Source organism: Antechinus flavipes, chromosome 2 (assembly GCF_016432865.1).
Source record: "Antechinus flavipes isolate AdamAnt ecotype Samford, QLD, Australia chromosome 2, AdamAnt_v2, whole genome shotgun sequence".
Classification (NCBI taxonomy): Eukaryota; Metazoa; Chordata; class Mammalia; order Dasyuromorphia; family Dasyuridae; genus Antechinus; species Antechinus flavipes.
Genome location: NC_067399.1, coordinates 662,297,339 through 662,313,376, shown reverse-complemented (window position 1 = coordinate 662,313,376; position 16,038 = coordinate 662,297,339).

The window sequence follows — 16,038 nt, the reverse complement described above, 5'->3', positions numbered from 1 at the left end:
CACACACACACACACACACCACAGTCTTCAATCCCTTCAGATTTCTCTCCAAGATACTTGAGGTCTGACATCCCTTTGAATCCTAAAACTTTCTTTTTGCTAAAACCCCCGGGGATTATCAGTCCTTAACAGACTCACCATCTCTGATCATAAGATTTGGAATTGCAAGTTAATTTAGAGATGATCTATTCCAAACTCTTTTATACAGATATGGAAACTGAGGCCCAGAAAGTCTAAGCCATTGGTTCAAAATCACACAGGTAGTAACTGAGTTTGAATCAAACTTAGAAGGTAGAGAGATAGAGCAGTTGACAGAGCCCTGGCAGATCTGAGTTCAAATCCAACCTCAGACATTTAGTAACTATATGACCGTGGGTAAGTCACTTAATCCAATTGCCTTCCAGGGGAAATGGAATTTAAAAAAATTTTTTTTTTAAATTCAAAATCGCAGGGCAATGAGGTGGTTTAAATCTGGTTTCAGACACTAGTGTCCGGACAATTTATTTAATTGTCTCCCTGAGGAAAAAGAGTTTAAAAATGTTTTAATTAAAAATAAATTCAAACCTAGGCCTCCTGACTCTAAATTTGCTCTCTCTCTACTTTATCACGTGGTCTTTCTCACCCAGTAACTGGACTCTAACACGGTGATGCCCTTTTTTGGTCCTTTTTGAGAGTGAAGGACAACAACCCGTGGAGATCTGAGATGGGCTTTGACTGGGAAACGGCAAGGAGGTGAGAGAGGCAATGAGGTAGAGTGAAGAGAATACTGAGTTTGGAGGCCGAGGACCTGGGTTCAGATGCCGGCTCTGTGGCTAATTACCTCGTGACTGTGGAGAGATTTCTGGACCTTTTTCCTCCCGTATGACATGAGAGCATTTCTCACTGAGAAAGTCTCCAGGATCCCTCCCAGCTCTCAAACCTGATCATACAGAAGCGGGGGCTCGTCGGTCCAGGACTGGGAAGGCCAGGAGTCCTGCAGGCCAACTGGAGCGTCTGTCTCCTGGCTCTTCCTGGCCGAGGGGCCGTTCCCTGGGTAGCCGGGGAGCTCAGCTGTCAGCCCTGCCAATCCACTTGTCAGGTCCCAGCTGCTCTTGCCTGGGATCCTGTCATGGAGTGACTGGCTGGGGCTCTGAATTGCAAATCACCCTGTGATCGCCCCAACTCCTCGGAGTGGCAGCTGCCAGCCCTGAGCCCGGAAACAGCAGGAGGCTTTCAGGGACCACAGCTTCCTCCGCCCTCGCAAAGCTCCCTCTCCTTTTGCCAATCCCAAGCCACGGTGGCCTCAGACCGGGGAAGGAGAGGCCGGACAAGACATCTGAGACTCCCTCACAGGGGGTGGGAGGGAAGGGAAGGGGACGGGAAGCTCAAAGGGAATCCTAGGCCTTAGCTCTGGAATCCGGCCATGTGGCGTGCTCCGTCCCCTCTCTTAGCCCCAGCTAAAGGGGAAACCGCCATCCAGGAAAAAGCTTGGGTCCCGGGGGCTGAGACCAGCTGGTGAAAATACAAAAGTGGCTGCATCAGGGGGCCGGCATCGGAATCCCAGCTGTGGGTGACTGGGGAAAGCCCTTACTCTCTCCCGGCCTCAGTTTCTCCCTCTCCAGAAAGATGAATTTGGATTAGATAAGAGGCTCTTAGCCTTCTTTGCATCTCAAGCCACTTTGCTCAGATCCTTTCTCAGAATAAGGTTTTAAAATACCTACAGTAAAATAAATAGGCTTGCAAAGGAAATTCTGATTCTAAAGAAATAGATATCAAAATCTGTTATCAATCACATTAGTTACAGTTAGCAAATTCAAAAAGACTTATCAAAATCCGGTTCACGGACCTCACGTTAAGAAACCTGGGAGATGATGGCTAAGACACGACGATGGTCCAGGTGGGTGAAAAAGGGCTTCGAGAAGGGGTTTGCCCACGAGAAAGAGGATGCCCAGCTCTGCCCACCGGGTCCATTTTTTATCCTCCGAACATTTTCCTTGGAATCAAGTCCTGTGCACACACTCACACCTCCTGACTGTTCACACTCAGCAGTAGAACCAGAAAATCCTCATTTGGGAAACCCTGATTGCTTTGCGAGGGAATTATGAATATTGAGAAACGATTTAGATGTTGGTGGGGCTGGGAGTCGGCCCAAACTCTATTCCCACACCCCTCCCTTTCTCTCCCTAAAATTCCATGTAGATGTCGGCTAAGAGCTTTAATTGACTTGGTATTTTTTCCCTCCCTTCAGCTTCGACTTCATCCCCCAAATATACTCTTGCCATTTCGTATGATTGTGGTTGTTTTTATCACATCTGACTCTCCATGACTCCATGACTCCATTTGGGGTCTTCTTGACATTTCTTTCTCATTATTTGCCTCTTCTTTCTCCAGATAATTTTACAGATAAAAAAAACTGAGGCAAACAGGGTGGCTCCTGGGCTGGCACTCTATCTCCTGTACCACCTAGTACAGTGGTTACTACTTAGAGGGGTAAACTTAATAAGTGGCACTAATTCTGCTTAAAATGTTCCTTTCTTAGTGGAGGCAGTCATCTCTGAGTCACAGGCTGAAACTACAGTGAATAAGGAACATATAGATATATACTAGAAGATAATATAGGTATAACTCGGAGATTTTGCAAGTTTGGTTCCAGACCGTTGCAATAAAAATTGAGATAAAGTGAGTCACACGAATGTTTTGGTTTCTCAATGCACATAAAGTTGTGCATTTCTTTCATCTATTAAGTGTGCAACAATATTATAGCTTTTCAAAAGTTCATACCTTAATTAAAAATACTTTATTGCTTTAAAAAAAAAGATGCTAACTACAGTCTGAACCTTTAGTGTATTGTAATCTTTTTGCTGGAGGAAGGTTTTGCTTCAGTGTTAACTGCTGCTGACCGATCGGGACAATGATTACAGAGGGATGGGAGGCCATGGCGCTCTTAAAAAATAAGGCAATAATGAAAATTTGCCCATCTATTGATTCTTTTCTTCACTTAAACACTTAGAGACCTTCATAGAGTTATTAATTGACCTAATTTCCATATTGTTATGTCTCAGGGAACCGGGGAGCCTGAGGAGAGGGAGAGAAACGGAGCATCAGCCTATTGGTAGAACAATCAGAATACATACAGCTTTTATCAATTGGCCACTTTATATGGCACAGTTTGTGGTACCCCAAAATGATTCCAACAGTAATATCAAAGATTGTTCATCACAGATTATCATGACTGATATAATCAAAATGAAAAAGGTTGAAATATTGCTAGTATTGCCAAAATGTGATACAGAGAAGATGGGAGCACATGCTATTGGAAAAATGGCAAAAATAGATTTGTGGGATCCAGTGTTACCACAAACCTTCAATTTGTTTAAAAAATTAGCTCAATATCTGCTAAGTGTCATAAAGTAAAGTATAATAAAGTGAGGTAAGCCTCTTTGTAGTCCTTTCTTTTAGGTAACTGTATTGAGATGAAGGAGGGAAGAGGGAGAAAGATTGAGAGATACTAAAAGAGAGAAGGAGAAGAAGAGGAGGAAGAGGAAGGGATTAGAAATGGTGAGGAAAAGGAGAAGGAGAGAAGAAGAAGAGAAAGAAGAAGGAGGAGGAGGAGGAAGAGATGAGGAAGGAAAGAAGGGAGGAAAAGATAAGCTAAAAAGGTAGCAAAATAGCAGAGAGAAGGTTTCCCTCATAGTCAAGGAGATTTGAAGTCCTACTTTTGAAACATACTGGCCATGTAACTTTGAACAAGTCATTTCTCAGTGTCCCAGAGAATTAAGATAATAGCTTCCAGCTTTTAGAGAAAACACTGTCTTGCATCCGTAGAAGGGGCTTCCTTATTTGGGAACTCCCCATATCAATGAAATTATAAACCCAATCTCAACCCATATACATACAAATAAATAAAATAGAGATATAAGGTATCCCCAAAGTCTTAGTACAGTCTTAAGCTTTTTCATTAATTTCTATTTCTATTTATTTATGTTTTTATAAAATTTAATTAATATTACATTTTTAATATTCACTTTAAAATTTTGAATTCCAAATCCCTTCCCTGCCTCCAGATAGGGTTCCCCCCCCCCCCAGGAGAAGGTAAACAATATGATACCCATTATACATGCAAAGTCATGTAAAACATATAACCTTTTTAATAGCATAAAACTTATATGGCAATACAAGCTCCTTGTGAGGTAGGATTATTGTCATTTTTCTTTGTATTTCCAGTGCTTGACACAAAGCAGGTACTTAAGAAATGCTTGGCAATATATGGAGAAAGGATGATGAGAGAGACAGGAACAAAAAGAGAAAGACCAAGGTATGGATTATGTATTATATGTACATTATGTATATTGTACATACAACTGTGATGGTACAATGGTTAGAGCATCAGATCTGGAGTCAGGAGGATCTGAATTCAAATCTGATCTCAGATACTTTCTAGCTAGGAGACCCTGGACAAATCACTTCAGTGTTTACCTCAGTTTCTTCCTCTGTAAAATGAGCTGAAGAAGGAACTGGAAGAACCTCTCCAGCATTTTTGCTAAGAAAACTCCAACTAGACTCACAAAGAGTCAGACATGACTGTACAATAAAAATATTGCGTATTTTATACACATAGTATGAGGATATTTGTTTTGCCTGCAAATATACACAATCACATTGTATAGACAGTTTATTTCAGACAAACAGAACAAAGGAGAGTCGCTCTCCAGATTTAAATACCAACATTCTCTAATCACTTCATAGGCTCATAGATTTAAAAAGAAAATAGAAGAGACTTTAGCAGTCATTCTACTTCAGAAGAGGTAGCCCAGACTCCCTGACTGCCAGCCCAGCCTTCCATACATTACTCTACTCTCCCTTCCTATCCTACTCCAATGTAAGCTCCTTGAGAGTAGGGTCTATTTCGTTTTTGTCCAATTCAGTGCCTGGCACATAGTAGGAGCTTACTAAATGCATGCTGACTGATGTGCAGTCGCAGCTCTCATCTGCTGCAGGATTTTTTTTTTTTTTTAGCAGTTACCTTGACACATTCGAGTATCCTCACGTCCAAGGCTGCTAATGCTATGTGTATATCAAGATAATGGTGACAGATGGGGAGCTGGCAAAGATGGGGTGGATTCCACGCGCTGGCTGTGTGGTCATAGGAAAGTATTTTCTCTCTTTGACCCATGGTTTCCACATCTACAAAATGGAGATTTTGCTTCCCAGGGTTGTTGCTTAAAATCCTCAAAATATTATAGAAAATACTGTCGATTTTCTTGTGCAGCAAGACAACTGTATAAATATATATACTTTAACATGTTGAACATGTATGAGACTACCTGCCATCTAGGGGAGGGAGTGGGGGGAAGGAGGGGAAAAGGTAGAACAAGTTTTTGCAAGGGTAAATGTTGAAAAATTACCCATGCATATGTTTTGTCAATAAAGAGCTATAATAAAAATTAAAAAAGAAAATACTATCGAAAGCTCTTCATGAAATTGTCTGCAGGTGAAACTGATTCTCCCAAGTGATTTTGCTTAAATGAGCTAAAAAAAAAAAAAAAAAAAAAAAAAACCCTGCCCCCATTCCCTATGTGATCAGCTTCCTTTCTTGGATTTATGAAATGCAATAGAGTTCCCTAAGAAGAAGAGGGGGGAAAAAAGTTGGGATTCTCCCAACAAAACCTCAGCAGTCAGGCTTTATCCCCCTGGGCGAATCGGAGGGAAACCACCTGCGGGAATAGAGCCCTCTCTGGTCCCTCGCAGAAGATCCTTAAGAATGATGATTAATCACTGAATAAACACAGGAGCTGACAACTACATAATGACCCAGAGAAAGGCAGCCGAGGGGCCGGAGCATGGGTGCATGTGGTCCAGCCCCAGTGGGTGGAAGGGACGAAGAAGATGGATGAGCCTGGGAATAAGTGACACTTGAGTGTCTTGTCTCTTTCAAACCCCCCACCCGGCTCCTCCCAGATTCAACAAATAGCCCCCACGTACATCAAGTGGACATGCTCCCCACGGTTGTCAGAGCCCGCCCCTCCCCACCCGGAGCAGCTTCATAAAAATTAAACTAATGAGTCTTTAAATTGGCATTCTATGCTCAGACGCTGCCCGAAATCCGAGCCCCCTGAAAGTGACAGCCTAATCCATTACAGCGAGAGGCGGCTCTGGGAAGGTTGGGCTGATTACAGCCCCAGATTACCCCAACTATGTCCTGACTAATTTGAAAAATGATGAATCACCAAATTTACATGGGGCTCCGATGAGTCAATTATACTAAGCAGTGATATCAAAAGCTCATATTTTTCGACGCCGAGGACTGGAGCGGAGTCTGTGTAATAATAAACAAAATTGAGGTCTATTAGCCACTCTCAGATGACCAAATCATTAGCAGCCAGAATGTTTCTCTCATTTTTCAATATATTTTCTTTTCCAGGATGCGCTTCCTTGCCCCAAGGAATCCCTGTTAGCCCAAGTTTATTAACATGGAGAAAAAAAAAAAAAAAAAAAAAGAGCTGCAGGAAATGAAATATGAGTTTGGAGCTATCCAGACCTTGGGCAGAAGCTCTCCCTAAGGATGACCTTCCTAAAGCAGAAGTCAGACCATGTCACGCCCCTGTCCAAAATCCTCGAGAGCCTCCCTTGTCTAGAAGACAAAGTCCAGCCTCATTTGTCTGGCATTTCAGACCTTCCACAGTCTGACTCCTACCTCCATTTCCGATCTAATTTCATCCAGTTCAGCTTTGTCCATTCCGGGTTCTAGACAAAAGGGGCTCTAGCCATTTTCTCAGCTCAGCTCTCCATCGCTGACCTCTGTAAATTTGTACAAGTCAATCCATGGGCTTATCATGGACTTCCTCTTCATCTCTACTTCTCCAAATTTGAGTCTTGTTAACAAGAAGACTTCATGTTGCTGAGGTAAAAGTGATGGGGACCTCCAGAAGTCACTGCATCCTAGCGCTTAGGAACTATCTCTCATAAGGAGGGGAAATCTGAGCAGAATCTGATAAGCAACCTAGACACGTGAAGAAGGGAGATTTTAGTGGGTGCAGGGGAAAAATTTGTAGGATCCCTTGGAATAAAGTGTTTTAGAAAAAACCGAACCCAGAAGATATGGGAGATGCTAAAAAGAATGGGATTCTGAAACCAGAATTCGTTGAGGAGGGAAAATGGAATCTGTTCGAAGAGACCAATGGAGATGAATAGAGAATTCAGCAATCTATTCAGATTTCTGTTAATGTACAGAAGAGAAAACTAAAATAGATGTTTATTCATTATAATAATGTTATATGGTCTTAGGAAGGGGTAGCTGGGTGGTACAATGAACAGAACACCAGGTCTGGAGTCTAATTCTGCCTCAGACACTAGCTAGGTAACCCAGAGCAAATCACTTTATCCCACCTGCCTCCATTTCCTCATCTGTAAAATGAGCTGCAGAAAAAAAATGGAAAACCATTCCAGTGTATTAGCCAAGAAAACCCCAAAGTCGGCCATTACTGAAAATGACTAAACAACAAATAGTCTTTAAAAAAGAATAGTATTTAAAAAAGCGTCAACAGGCTAATTGTATACTATTTTAAAGTCCGACTCTTTTTGTACAGAAAAATAACTGTTTGGACATGCATACATATATTGTATTTAACTTATACTTTAATATATTTAACATGTATTGCTCAACTTGCCATCTGGGGGAAGGGGTGGGGGGAAGGAAGGAAAAAGTTGGAACAAAAGGATTTGCAGCTGTCAATGCTGAAAAATTACCCATGCATATATCTTGTAAATAAAAAGCTATAATAAAAATAAATAAATAAAAAGTGTCGAGTGCTAAAGTTCAGAATGACCTGAAGGTGGCTAGAGAAGCTGATACAACAAAAAGGCCTTTTCTTCTTTCTTTTATTATTATTATTATTATTATTATTATATTAGAAGAGAATTTATTATTACTATGTTAGAAGTAAAAGGCAGAATAAAGAAAGGATGGAATCTTTGCTTGGGATGGACTGTACAATCCTTACTGACAGCACAGAAAAATCAAAGCTGCCTAGTTCCTGATTTGTTCTGCTTTCTCTACAAAGGAGATGTTTACACTGGAAATAACCAAACAAAAAATGACTGTAGGGAGATGCTACCCAAGTAGCCAGTGAGGGAGCATTAAGCTGCTCTGGATGAAGGCACATCACCTGACCCAGATGAATTCCAGCCTTGGGTCTGTAACTGGCAATTGTGATATGGAGCAGTGAGATATGAGAGAATAAGGAAAATGGAGAGAGACTACAAGACTAGAAAGGAGTAATTGTCTCAGTTTTCAGGGCGGGGGAAAAGGAAAAAACAAAAAGGGAAGAGAATCCTACAAGGATGATTTTGGAGAGACTTACATGAACTGATGCTAAGTGAAATGAACAGAACCAGGAGATCATTGTGCTTGGCAACAACAAGATTATACAAAGATCAATTCTAATAGACATGGCTCACATCAACAGTGAGGTGATTCAGACCAATTCCAATGATCTTGTGGTGGAGAGAGCCATCTGCACCCAGAAAGAGAGAACCGTAGGAACTGAATATGGCTCACAACATAGTATTTCTACTTTTTTTGTTGTCATTTGCTTGCCATGTTTTCTTTCTCGTTGTTTTCCTTTTTGATCTGATTTTTCTTGTGCAGCATGATATTTATGGAAATATGTATAAAGGAATTGCACATGTTTAACATCTATTGGATCACTTGCCAACTGGGGGAGGAGGTGGAGGGAAGGGAGGGGGAAAATTAGAACACAAGGTTTTGTAGGTGTGAATATTGAAAATTATCTATGTATATATTTTGAAAATAAAAAGCTTTAATTTTAAAAAAAGAGAATAGATCCTGCAAATTAGAGACTAATGAGATTGATTTCAATTTCTGGGAAAATCTTGAAGATATTAGTGGCTTCTGGTGGACAGTGTAAAAATGAGAAATAGCACTAAATAGTCTAGAAGCTCAGATATAGGCAGTTCAGTAATCAAAAGCATCGGACTGGAAATTCTCAATTCATCATTGTCTTTCCAATTCTGTACTTGCTGTGTGACAATAGGTGAGGTACTTAACCTCTCTGTGCCTTTGCTGAGACTGCCTGATTTAGGCTAGGACAGCCTTTCAGTTCAGAATCATGGGGATGAACCTTAAAGATCATTCAGTTACAGAATTTAAAAAAGGGTTATCCCACAGAAGAGAGGTTTGCTCTACTTGCCCCCAAAGTCAGAACAAGAAAAGATAGGGTAAAAGTTACAATGATAAGGGCAGCTAGTTGGTGTAGTGAATAGAGCACCAGACCTGAAGTCAGGAGGACCTGAGTTCAAATCTGGCCTCAGACACTTAACACTTCCTGGCTGTGTGACCCTGGGCAAGTCACTTAATCCCCATTTCCTCAGGGAAAAAAAAAGTTACCGTGATGCAGATTTTGGCTTGATGTCAGGAAAATCACAGGCGATAAAAGCTATTAAAAAATGGGATCCACTGCCTTTGAAGGGGGTGAGCTCTCTGTCATTGGATGGAAAGCCCGGGGGGCCATTTTGTCCACTTTGTACCTTGCACAGAAAGGATTTGGAGGCAGGACTTAGACTTCTAACACTGAGATTTCATAATCCTGTAAATCTCAGAGTACACAGGGCTTCCGTGAGTGCTGTAGATGTGCATCCAAGAAGGAGGCTCCAGCCTCCATGTGAAGACGTGATGGAGGTGGAGGTGAACCATTCCCTTCGGCGATCAGTCCACTTGTTTGGGAGTTCTTTCTCCTACGTGGGATTGGGTCCTTGCCCAGCTGAGGCAGCCCTCCACGTGGAGGATGCCGGTGAGATGGCTTCTGAGGGAGTCAGATGCAGTAGTAAGAGAAGGGCCTTAGAAAGCCTGTAGAGCATCTGTGGACATTCTGTAGGTAGTTCCAGTTAACTAGTCACATGGTTAGGAAGAGCCTTTTTCAGTTGACTCCGTAGCCAAACCTGTCAGCATTTTCACAAAGGTCCCCGTCCGCTCTGGCCCCCTCTTTGTTCATCAGGGTCATCATTCACTTTGTGACTTTAAGGCCCTGAGAATTGGCTTTTGGAGTTTGTTCTCTCCTATTTCTGATGAAGGGTCTAAAATCTCCAATGTCTGAGGGCAGAGGGCAGACCGCAGGAATCTGGAAATAGGAATCCAGGCCTAATGTTGTGGCCAGCCTGGCATCTCTCCTCCCAGGAGCAAGGTGTGATCTGGGAGTGACCTTCTGGAGCTGGGCCAGGGAAAGCTGAAACAAAGACTCATTCAGTTGAAGCCACATCTGGACATGGGTTTGGTGGAACCAGGGCTATGCTGCTGGGACTGAGCTCCTCCAGAGAGTAAGGCGCTATAGGAGAAAGTATATCCCAGAGGTACCAAGGGGAGAAAGATTTACGTGTTTGTTCTGGCTATATCTTTGACTAGCCATTTGAAAATGTTCTTTGTTGTTATTGGTTAAGTAGAACTGAGATGCTACTTATTGGCTGTCTAAAATGGAGGGAACATCACCAGTGGGCGCTCAAGCCCATGACAATGGAGACACCCTCCCTGACCCCTCAGGTTTCCAGAGAACCGAGGAAGAGTGCAGAGAAGGGGACCCCAGCAAAAGTAAGCGACCTTTGGCAAAGTCACACAGCACAAGGACTGTTGATCCCAGACCATCTCTCCTCACACTATCTCCTGCTCCCCTTGTTGTATCCCCAGCACTTAGCACAGCACCTGTCACATAGTAGGCCTTTAATAAATATCAATTGATTGATTTCCAGCCTCTCTGAATAAATTGCACAGTGCTGGAAAATGGCAGGCAAGCGTGCGCTCTGGTTTCCTTTACAATCCAGAATGAGCTGCCCGGATGGCTCTCCTGTTTGCGTGAATTGGAGTTATAATACTTGGGTTGGTCATTTGGGACAAGTATACATTCAAGGATTGGAACACAATAGGGTTTGAGCTAAGGTAGGAAGGCGATTTCTTTCCTCCTAGGCAAATGCTTTGGATCTGGAGCCAGAGGAACTGGGTTCAAATGCTGCCTTTTCCATTACTACATGTGTAAACTTGAACAAGTCCCTTGACTTCCCTACCCTCCATTTCCTCATTTATAAAATGAGGGGAATCTATTAGATAATTTATAAGACCCCATCTAGCTCCCCATCCATAATTCTATAATCCAAAGGATTCCAAAACCACAGAGCTGGAACCATCTTATTCAATCAAGAATCCCTACTGATAATAGCTAATAATTTTTTGGTTTTTCAAGTTTATAAAGTTCTTTATGTCCATTATCTTATTTCATCCTCACAATTTTATGAAGTAGTGCTATAAGTATTATTACACCATTTTACAGATGGAAAAACTGAGATTGAGCCATTGTGATTTCACCAGATGGCAAATATCAATTTGAATATAAGTCTTTTTGACTCAAGTTCAGCCTGCTTTTCACTCTGCCACAATGTATCTGAAGTCCTTTCTGGCTCTAGAACTATGTTCCTTAGGGCTAGCAAGAAGAAAAAGGACTGGACTTCCTCTGCTTGGCCCCAAAGGGCCACACACTCTCTGCCTTTCAGTTATTCCTTCAGCAGAACCCATTCCCTCCCCCGAGAGCCCTTTGCACATTTGGACAGCGTCCATTGTGGGGAAGACTTTTCCCTCCTCGGGACTCAATGGTCTCTCAGAAACTTCCTCTCACTACTTAGTCCTGACCTCTGGAGACAAACCGAGGGCCCAGGCCTTCCACACAACAGCCCTTCAGATACTTGAACCTAGTATGTCTTCACCCTCTCCAAACTAAACATCCCCAATGCCTTCAATCAAACCTCATATAATCAAACAACAACTATTATTACTAAGCATCTAATATGTTCCAGGGTCATTGCTAGCCAATGAGGAGGAGAATTCTTGCCCTGAATTCCTAGATAACATGGAGGGAGGGAGAAAGACTGACAGACAAAGACAGGCAGAGCCAGAGCCAGAGACACACACAGAGACAGATAAAAACATACACACACAGGAAGACAGAGAGAGACAGAGACAGAGAGAAAGATTCACACAGAGAGACACACACAGAGACAGAGACAGAAAAAGACAAACACACAGAGACACAGGCAGACAAACAGACAAATGGCTTTTCTTAAGTGTTTGCTATACCCCAGGTTCAGTGATGATTCCTAGGAAATACTAGCAAAAAGAAAGCCCTTGCCCTCAAATGGCTGATATTCAAATAGAAAATAAAACATAAAAGGAGTAAAAGTGGAGTGGGAAAAGAAGTAAAAGTAGAGGGGGAAAAGGAGTAAAAGTGGAGGGGGAAAAGAAGTAAAAGTAGAGGGGGAAAAGGAGTAAAAGTGGAGAGGGAAAAGGAGTAAAAGTAGAGGGGGAAAAGGAGTAAAAGTGGAGTGGGAAAAGGAGTAAAAGTGGAGTGGGAAAAGAAGTAAAAGTGGAGTGGGAAAAGAAGTAAAAGTGGAGTGGGAAAAGAAGTAAAAGTGGAGTGGGAAAGGAGTAAAAGTAAAAGTGGAGTGGGAAAGGAGTAAAAGCAAAAGTGGAGTGGGAAAGGAGTAAAAGTAAAAGTGGAGTGGGAAAGGAGTAAAAGTAAAAGTGGAGTGGGAAAGGAGTAAAAGTGGAATGGGAAAGGAGTGAAAGTAAAAGTGGAGTGGGAAAAGGAGTAAGCCGGCTGGCGCTTGTAATCACTGGCAATAATTAGCATGTGTATGGCACTGGACAAACATTATCCTTTTTTGTCTTCCCAACAATCCGGGAGCTGGATGTTATTATCATCCCCATTCTACAGAATGAAGCTGAGAGGGAATGAGTGACTCACTCAAGATCACACCGCTAGTAAATATCTGGGCTCCGATTGAACCAGGTGAAGATAGTTCCTATGACATGAAAATCGAATAGAAAAACAGATAGAGAGGGATGTTAGTGCTGCTTTGAACCCTAAAGTTCTGCAATTCTCTGATTGAAATTTTTATTTCTCCTTCTCTCTACTTTCTTTTAAGTGAACCCCCCCCCCCCCCAAATCAGTGGAAAACTTCAGTCTGAGGATTAGGGCAAGGACCGGCTGGGGTCCATTCAGTCTGAATCAATGGGCCCTCACCCCTCACTTCCCAACCTAATTCTCCAGTAATTGGCGAACGCCGATCTTTGCAAATGTCACAGTATAACAAGCACCAGGTATTTACTTCTGGGTGGATTAGCATGAATGGGTCGATTGTATTGGATTGCCAATTTTGTGGGCGGGGATTTGAAAGCCTGCACAATAAACGGTTATTTAACTTGGTGAAATGGGAAGGAAAAAAAAATGACAGTATTCTGAGGTTCACTTCCTTCTGTTCCCGATCTGCATGCAATCTGCATAACCGGAGGCCCCTGGGAGCCTGCTCTAATGATAACATTGGCGTTAGGAGGCTGCTACCTGGAAAGAAGGTGGGGCACGTGTGGGAGGCAATTTTTTCCATGCAGATGTGAAACAGAAAAAAATATTTATTAAGAGAAATTATAGATTGAGATTTACAAAGAAAAACAATCAAAGGGGTTTGTGTTTCGGGAGTTGTGTTTGCTGACTGTCCTAAAAATATATTTCTGCCCAGCTCTAGCTAACCCTTTGGCTTCCAAGTAAGGGTAAATGTCCGCCTGCCCAGATTCAAGGGTCCACCAGTTCCTTTTCTTTGGGGGTTCCTGAGAACCAGCTCCCTTTGGGGCTAATCTAATAATTAGGTTAATTATGGTAATCAGCTTCCCTAGTCTGTGGGAGGGGAGAAGGCCTCCTCTTTTTATAAAATCACCATGATCTAGGCAAGATTATTAATGAGGTACCAGTACAGCCTTAGGTTTCCCACCATAGCCAGACACCTCTAGCTATGGTCTGACCACTCTTGGTTTCTGAACCCTGGTGTCCCTCTTTCCTCATCAGTCTGTTCCCTGGTACAATAGAATGAGCACTGACTTTGAAACCAGAAGGCCTGAATTCAAATCCTCCCCCTGCAGTCCACTCCTTGAATGGAAACGGGTCAATCACTTCAGTTCTCTAACTTCAGTTTCCTCATCCATGAAATGAAGGGAGTGGGCTCGATGGCAGCCAAGGTGGATACTGGATCTATATTTATGACCTTATGATGCTCTGATTCCCAAACACCTAGCACATAGTAGGTGCTTTAAAAAGGTGAGTTTGAATGGAGTGATAGCCCTCCAGGCTGCACCCACCCAAAGCACATTTTGATTGGGTTTCAAATCAGAGATCTCATGAAGCAGATGCCCCATGGATGTCTACTTAATTGATTAAGAGATCCTGTTGAAGCTCCGGCTTCCCTAGTTTATCACTTTCTAAAGGAGGGAGGGTGCCTCCACTCATTCAGACACAGCTATCTCACAGGCAGAAAGAATGAATGAGATGAGATGAGAGAGAGAGAGAGAGAGAGAGAGAGAGAGAGAGAGAGAGAGAGAGAGAGAGAGAGAGAGAGACAGAGAGACAGAGACAGAGACAGAGACAGAGAAAGACAGAAACAGACAGAGATTTTCTTGGAAGAGTTGCCCTGTGCAATCCTCCAGGATTGCTGTTCTTTAGCAAGTCAGTCCAAAGCAGTCTGTTCTGCCTGTTCTCTTCCCAATATCTCCTAGCCTTTACTGCTTTCATCTTCCCCCCAGGGTCTTGCCCCAATTCTTGTCCCCTTCCCTAATAATACCTCAGAATATAGCCTAGGCATAGAATCATGGGAAGATTGTGCTGAAAGGGGACTTCTACATCACTTCATCCAGCTCCCTACTTTATTTTCAGATATTTATTTATTTATTATACTGAAGTTAACAAACAGCAAACAAAATGGGTATTTTCATGTATGTAACATAATAGAAGAGGATTGTACACAGAACACGATGTATAGCTTTTTTTTTTTTTTAATAATAGGCTCAACATCTTTTGGCCTTTTTTATTGTCTTCTCATTTTATTTTTAAAAAGTCTTCAAAAAGATCTTTTTTTACTTTTTCACTTTTTTTTTTTTTTGCTATCCTGATCCTATCCCCTCCTTCCCACTTACCTATTCACTCTGTAAGAAAAAAAGAAAAAAAAAAAGAAAAACAAAACCCAGTAACAAAGATTCTTTGTCAGATAAAACATATTCTTGCATTGGTCTTGTCTAAAAATATACCAGCCTTGGATCCCTTATCCTCCATCAGGTGGGAACAAACTTCATCAGGAGTCTTCTGAAAATAAACTGATCGATGCATCGATCAGTTCTCAAGTCTTTCAAGGTTGTATAAATTGTTCTTTGCTCCATTCACCCTCTTCTGAATCATTTTGTACACATCTCCCCAGGTTTCTTCAAAACTGTCCATTTTGTCATTTCTTATAGCACAATAATATTCCAATGCAAGAATACACCACAATTTATTCAACTGGTTCCCATTCGATGGGTTCCATCTTGATTTCTAGTTTTTTGCTACAGCAAAAAGAGTTGCTATAAATCTGTATAAATGGGGACTCTTCCTCTTTCTTTGATTTTTTACTGGATCAAGAAACATGCACAGTCTAGCAACATTGGGAACTTAGTTCTAAATTGCTTTGCACAATGGCTGCACCAGTTCCAGGTTCCACCAATGGTCCATTTATGTCCTTGATTGCCCGAGTCCTCCAGTCATTGATATTTGCCCTTTTTGTCATCTTTGCCAGTCTGATGAGTGAGAAAGGCAACCTCAGAGTTGCTTTAATTTGTATGTTTCCCTGGAAAATGAATGGATGCCCATCAATTGGAGAATGGCTGGGTAAATTGTGGTATATGAATGTTATGGAATATTATTGTTCTGTAAGAAATGACCAGCAGGATGAATACAGAGAGGACTGGCGAGACTTACATGAACTGATGCTAAGTGAAATGAGCAGAACCAGGAGATCATTATACACTTCGACAACGATGTTGTATGAGGACATATTTTGATGGAAGTGGATTTCTTTGACAAGGAGACCTGAGTTTCAATTGATAAATGACGGACAAAAGCAGCTACACCCAAAGAAAGAACACTGGGAAACGAATGTAAACTATCTGCATTTTTGTTTTTCTTCCCGGGTTATTTATACCTCCTG